This window comes from Acinonyx jubatus, chromosome E1 (genome assembly GCF_027475565.1).
Source record: "Acinonyx jubatus isolate Ajub_Pintada_27869175 chromosome E1, VMU_Ajub_asm_v1.0, whole genome shotgun sequence".
Lineage (NCBI taxonomy): Eukaryota > Metazoa > Chordata > Mammalia > Carnivora > Felidae > Acinonyx > Acinonyx jubatus.
This window is the reverse complement of record NC_069397.1, coordinates 1262317-1269639: the sequence shown is the minus strand read 5'-3', so window position 1 is coordinate 1269639 and position 7323 is coordinate 1262317.

The window sequence follows — 7323 nt, the reverse complement described above, 5'->3', positions numbered from 1 at the left end:
CCCACGACGTTCAGAAGCCACTGTCCGCTGTCTCCGTGTATCTCCCCACCCCTGACAGCCCAACACAGAACAGGACCAAGCTGCCCTAAATAGTCGTCTCTCCCGCCATCGTGTGTGATCTGCTGAGAGTCCGTTTACTGGACGTCTTGTTAGTTTTGCCTGCCCAGCCGCCATGGTTGTGGCGACTTGGATTTTCCTTCGGGAGACGATTTCTTTCCTATAGCGTGCTATTTCCCGGGACTGCGTACTAAGTCATCTCTTCCGCCTTCCAGACAAAGGTGGGCACGTGACCCTAGCCGGTCACTGAGACTCTCTCTAGGATATGATTCTTGAGCAACACGTTAAAAGGACCCCCCAAAATGAGTCCATTTGTTTTTACAGTTGAACCCTAAAGGCTGTCCATTAGTACTTGAGGGGAGAGGCTGGATATTTTGGTCAAGGAAACCTCATATTGGAAGCCCAGAAACTGAGGGACAATTGGGAGCTCAAAACAGGGGAGCGGTAATTGGTAATTCAAATATTGTGGGGCATTTAAACCGTGTAAGAGGCAACGTGTCCGGGCCAGACACAAAGCGATCGCCGACAGTTCCCGCGACCGTGTGAGAGTACTGGAATTTTAATATCGGTTAGAAAATATGGGCCGAGGGGCGCCTGGGGGGCTCAGTCGGTTGAGCGTCCGACTTCAGCAGGCCCGCGGCGATCTGGGGTCATGGGCACACGGAAATGGGAAGTGACAAGGTGCTGATGTCAGAGTGCACAGGGCTCATGGAGACACAACCTGGGTGAATCGGAGGGGGCAAAGTCTAGAGCTCAGTGCCGGGGAGGGGACGGGACTGGGGCAGAAGTATCTGGTAACGGAGGCAAGCAGGGAGTAAAGCCACAAGGGGACTGTCACAGGCCTGTTAGGGGACAGAACTGGACATGTCGTGGGAAGCTGCTAGGGAGAGAGAGAGAGGCCTGTGTGGCTACTTAGTGGAGGGAGACGCCCCGTCTTGGCGGGCTGGTCGCGGGATGACAGGTGTCTGGGAGGGGAGGTCGGGGCGCTGGGAGGGGTGTTGGGTGAAACCGGGGCAGCCTGGCACGGTGGCAGATGAATGGACAACTGAATACACAGGAGGCTGAAACAGGAATTTATTTCACGGGAGGTGAGAGGAGCCTCAGACACATCCACATGATGAGGCCGCGCAGGGGTGATGCCATTGAACGTCCATGAATAAAAGGACACGGCAGATGCATGAATAACCCGCCCAGGTGGGTTAGGCCTTTTGGGTCTGGGATGGAAACCAGCTAGGAGTCCGGTCGTTTTCGAGCACGAATTCTTGCCAATGATAGACACCCCACGCCCTTCGCTTTGGGACCCAGAGGAGGTCGGGGTCGGGATGAAGCCGCCGCGCACTCCCCAACCCCACAGAGCCCTCCCGCGCACCCCGGCCAGGGTCCCGGAGGCTCATCCCGCGCAGGCCCCGGGGCCCACGCCGTCCACGACAGGGCGACAGCGTGGCCTCCTGCCAGGACAGCCTCTCCCGCTGGCGGTCTCGGCCCCGGCCGGCGGCCGCAGCAAAGCCTCAGGCAGGAGAGACGCACAGTCCGGGTCAGCACGCGGCGGGCCACCCGACAGCCGCCACACTCACCGTGTCCTGCGCTCCGGTCCAGCCCCAGCTCCGGGGCCCGGCTGGCGCTCCTGGGGGGCGGGCGATGCAGCACCACAGGGCTCGGCCCGGCCGGGTCAGGGCGCCCACCCTCCCTCCCCGCGGGGCCCGGCTGGTCCTTTAAGGAACCGAAGGTTGGGCCGGGCTCCCCGCGCGCGCTCCCACCCGCTGAAGGGTAGGGTCCCGGGCCGCACCCCGACACTCTAAACGCCGGGGGTGGGGTGGGTGTGTGACTGTCCCCTCCCCCCCATCTCAGCTGCAAACACCCTTCTTTCATCAGGGCAGCGGCTCTGCACGCGCCCGCGGACGCGCGGTCACACAGAGGCGGCGGCGAGCAGGGGACAAAGTAACAAGCGTGAGAAGCCAGAGGAGGGGGTGCGGCGCGCGTCCCGGACACGAAAGGCCGCGCCCGTGGTCTCCCCGCCCGCGCCCGGGCCCTCGGGACGGCGGCAGGTGCACCTAGCTGAAGAAGCAGGAGGTGATGGAGAAGGCGATGGCCGCGTAGACGAAGACCGACAGGTGCGGGCAATGGTCCAGGCAGCAGCCCTCGTCCGGGGGTGGGGGGGGCGCGCGTCTCGGCCCTGGGGGGCTGCCCCGCGCGGGCCCCCCGCGCCCTCCCGCCCGGCGCGCCGCCCCGACCTCCTGCCCGCGGCCGACGCCGACCGGGGCGCGCGGGCCGCGGGGGGCTCTTCCGGGGGCGGCTCGTCGAACAGGCCCCCGGAGTCGGCGTCGGGGTCCGGGCGGGTCTGCGCGGGGTCCCGGGGCTCGCGCCGGAGGAGCGCGGCCGCCGTGGGCGCGGGGCGCGGGGGTCGCTGCGGACTCGGTCGCGCGCTGTGTCCGCCCGCGGAGGGGGCGGGGCCGCTGGGCTGCGCGCCTCCCCGGCTCCTCCCCGCGCCCGAGACCCGCCCCCCGCGTCCGCCGCGCGTTCCCATGGCAACCGGGGGCGGTGGCGGGGGGGAGAGCTGCGAGCGGGGACCACCCCCCAGGGATGTGAGCAGGGGGCGCCTGGATCCCAGCTGCGCGCGCCGAGCTTCCCGGGGGGAGGGGCGTTGTCTTAAAAGAAATGATTTATTCAGAGTCTGTTTTTTGTTTTTCTTAACCTAAATTTCCGTACATGAGGAAACGAATTCATCATCTTTGCAGAAAACGTGGAAGTTGGGAAGCGCCTTGAGCAAGTGCAACCACAAAACAAAGCCTCGCGTCTTCCCGAGGCCCAGAGATGGATGGTGTTTCTCCTTCCTTCTTTCTTGCCCTCTCCCTACAGCGCCATCTGTATCTGCCTGTCCTGGGCTCTCGGAGGATTCGGAGCATTAGGAGCTAGCGCTTCCTCCTCGCCCCGCTCCCCACCTCAGTCAGGCCCCTCCGGGCACCCCCAGGCCCTCCTCTGGCTCCCACTCGTGTGTCACACGCTGCTGGGCCCCCCGAGGTTCCAAGGCTGGCTGCGGTTGCCTTGTGGAATGTGGACAGCACGGCCACTGGGCCTGGGTTGGGTCCCAGGGAACTGGGGGGGCGCGCTGGGCCACCCTGCAGGTGCAGCAGACTCAGACGGTCATCAGGGAACTCATGGCCTCCTGTAAGGGAGAGGCCCCCTGGGAACCAGGCCCGGGGTGCAGAAACGGTGTCACCAGGGTGCTCTCTCTCTCTCCGTCTCAGGGTGTTGCCAGCGATATCTTGCAGGGCCAGAGGCTCCTACACAGCAGGAGGTACTCAGAATACTGCTGATATTCTGATACAAGGAATGGATGGCTGAGCCCATCTCGCAGCTTAGCAAGCCCAACTCGCAGAGCTTCTAGCCCGCTAGGACACGGAGAACGTGGAACCCTCCAACATCGCCGCTGGGGACGTAAAAAGGTACGGTGGCTTGGGAAAACGATTTGGCAGTTTCATAAGAAGTTAAACGTGCACCTGCCGCATCGGGACATCGGGAGTTGCGCTCTCAGGGTTCTGCCCACGAGAACCCGAAGACGTGCTCTCCTACCAAAACAGAGACTCGTAAGCTAGTGTCCACAACAGCGTTATCGGTAATAGCCCCAAACTGGAAACAAGGCAAACGTTCATCGAATGGTAAATGGATGAACGAAATGTGGCTGGTTGGTTCGCGCAACCGAGTAATATTTGGCAATAAAAACAAGGTAGCTACCGATCAATGCTACAGCGCGCACAAACCTCAAAAACGTTACACGAAGTGGAAAAAAGCCAGATGCACGAGAGCACAGATTGTATGATCCCACTTACAGGAAACGTCTAGAAGAGACGCATTTATTTACAGAGACAGAAAGCATGTGGCTGGTTGCCTGGGGCTGGGGGGCGAGTGGGGAGGGAAGGAACTGCAGACAGGCTCAGGGCAATTTTTTAGAGTGACGGGGTATGTTCTGAACCCCGATGGTGGTGATGGTTCCATGTCTCTCTATATTTCTAAAATTCATTGATGTGCACACCTAACGCATGTGCCTTCTGTGGTGTGTGAATTATACTTCAATAAGGCCATTATTAAAAAAAAAAAAACAAACTACACTGGGGCGCCTGGGTGGCTCAGTCGGTTAAGTGTCCAACTCTTGGTTTCGGCTCAGGTCATGATCTCACGGAATGTAAGTTGGAGCCCCACATGAGGCTCTGGGCTGACTGTGCAGAGCCTGCTTGGGATTCTCTCTTTCTCCCTCTCTCTCTGTCCCTCCCCCGCTCACGCTCTCTGTCTGTCTCAAAATAAATAAGTTAATGGGGTGCCTGGGTGGCTCAGTTGGTTGGGCGTCTGACTTTGGCTCAGGTCATGATCTCGTGGTTCGTGGGTTCGAGCTTCGCATCGGGCTCTGTGCTGACAGCTCGGAGCCTGGAGCCCGCTTCGGATTCTGCGTCTCCTTCTCTCTCTGCCCCTTCCCCACTTGTGCTCTGTCTCTTTGTCTCTCAAAAATAAATAAATGTAAAAAAATTTTTTTAAAATTAATTAAAAATATTTTTTAAATAGAGTTTCCTCTATCTTCTTAAATAAATAAACAAAAATGTAAACAAAAAAAACTACACCCAGTTATCATTTCCTAGATACTGGGTGGGCTAACCAAACTGAAACAAAAACCGTGTGATTTTATTCATGATTCTGGGGGTAAGCCGTCCATCAGGCGACTTGGTTCTCCTCTAGCAGGTGACCTTGAACTTACACATATGCTGGTCTCAGGGTTCCAGGCACAGCCAGAGGGGATGCTATAAGGCACACGGACTGTTCCGGCCTCCGCTTGCACTATACTCGCTGTCCCACTGGCCAAAGCAAGTCACACGGCCAAATCCAGATTCAAAGTCCGTGCAAAGTCCCATCGCAGAGTGATGGGCAGAACTGGTGGCCACCTTCTGTGAGTTGCACCTTCTGTGAGTTGCTATAGAGAAGAAGAGAGTCAAGCCGCTTCCTTAGGGTTCCGTGGCTAGTACGGATTCTGGTGCTCCCACTTTTACCCACTATGCCGTTTACCAACCAGCACGGAGTGCTGTTTGAACGTGGTGCGAGAGGCAGAGAGGGGTTTAGACTTTATCCGGAAGCACTAGAAATCCGCTGGAAGGTTTAAGCCGATTGGCATTTTGGAAAGCTCACTCTGGCCATGGTACGGAGGCTGGGCAGGGGTCTGCGGCAGAGCGACCCCTGAAGACTTCATTAGACCAGGCTCGAGGCGAAAGGGGGCCCAAGTGGCCATGGGGACGAAGAGAGGAGAACGCAGAGGACATTTGAGAGCTACGGTGGGACTTTGCCAATAACTGATGGGGGGTGGGGAACAGGTGTGGGTACCTGAAGTTTCCCCAGTAGATCTAGAAGAAGGTGATGAGCTGGCTCTGAGGTCCTTCTGGGAGATGTGGGGGGAAAGGTCCCTTTGCCAAAAGCATCCTCAGGTGCAAGGTCTAAGCCAGCAGTCCAGATTCAGGAATTACTGGTGTGGAGGGGACGGGTGAGGCCGCAGGTGTAGACGAGATCGCCCAGGAGAGAGGCAAGAGATGAGGCCGAAGGATGAGTGACCTTTGATTGTTGCGTTTTAGAAAAAAAATATAACCAGTGCGCTGAACTTTTCACAGATTTCACAGATACTACTGTTTAGGACAAGTGTAACAATTTTTAAGTGAGTTAAAGTTAAAGAGAGAAGTTATGTGGGGCCACCTGGCTGGCTCAGTCGGTGAAGCGTGCGACTCTTGATCTCGGGGTCGTGAGTTCGAGCCCCCTGTTGGGTGTAGAGATTACTTAAAAATAAAGTCTTAGAAAGAAAACAAACAAAAGAAAAAAACTTAAGTCATGAAACTGTACAGATGGCTCACAGACATGGCGACAATCAGGCCAGGTGAGGAATGCCCAAATTTGGGAAATGCCAGGACAACGTATGTGAAAATGCTCTTAACTGAGCAGCTCTTTGCAAGCATGCGTGAATGTTACGAACAACACCTCTCTTCCAGGGACCGTGGTGAGTTCCAGGGGAAATGGAACTCTATCCCATAAACTCCACCCCATTCTTCCCATATTCTGCCTGATACGGGCAATGGGTGTTTTCTCAGCTTTACTTAAAAGTGTCACCGTGATGCAAACGGCCTCAAGTCCCCCCCCCACCACCTCCTTCCAACTGGATCTATCGCTTTGAGGCCTCCTCACCATTGAAGTGACCCCTTCACCAGGGGTCAGGGAATTTTTCGAGTTGCACACCAGAAGAACAATCTGAGGGCACTGAAGAGTATGGGTGAGGCTGAGAACTGAGAAAGCACGGTGGAACAGGGGGTGGGGGGCTCGGGAGCTGGAGGGAGCCTTGGGGCTGGTCTTTGGTGCAGCAAAAGGTGATTTTATTAAAGCACGGGGACAGGACCCATGGGCAGGAAGAGCTACACTGGGTCGTGACGGGTAACTGGTTATATATCCTCAGGTTGGGAGGGGGTCAGGGACGGTGTAAGTCTCTAAGGAATTTTGGAAGCAAGGTTTCCAGGACCTTGAGGGGCTGCTGTTAGCAAAATGTCATTTATTACCGTCTAGTAAGACCCCAGTCACGAGACCCCTCAGATGTATATCGGGGGCCATAAGCTTGGAGGAGGATGGCCAGCATATACTCGGGGGTTAAAGATAAAGGAGGTTTGCAAAGGAATTTTTATGTTAAGTAGCCTCACAGGATCCTGGGGGGTCAGGACAATGTTGAGCCAAGATTCCCTTTTGCCCCCAGCAAAGTGTCATCATCCAGGCAGCTGAGCTCCTGAAGGGAGGTCACTCTGTGGGTTACAAGGACTTGTCAGTGGCTGTAGGCAGTAAGGCAGTTTAGTTTCTCATCTGCCTTAGTTTCCCGCATCCCCATGGTGGCGCTTAAACCCCTTTCCGTCTTGATGAGGTGATATTAGGAAACGGAGTCTATAGGTTTCTGGGGATTGGGCAATGGATGACTGCCTCTTTCTTGCGGTTACTAAGTGATCCGCAAATGGGGGATGGAGCAGAGGGAGGGGTGGGTAGCTTGTACTTGGCCCTCAGCTTGCCTTAGTCTCCACCGTCAATCAGTCAGCTCTCACAGGGGATGTGGGGGGCAGTCTGGAGGACCCCCGGCTCTGTTACGAGGGGCTGGGCAGATGAGGCCATTTACAGCCTGGACTTGGGCCACAAGCGCAAACCGGGACAGCCTGCGTCTAAGGGGGGTGTCACGGACAGGGCCCCAGCTTCCTCTGAGGTCTCAGGGAC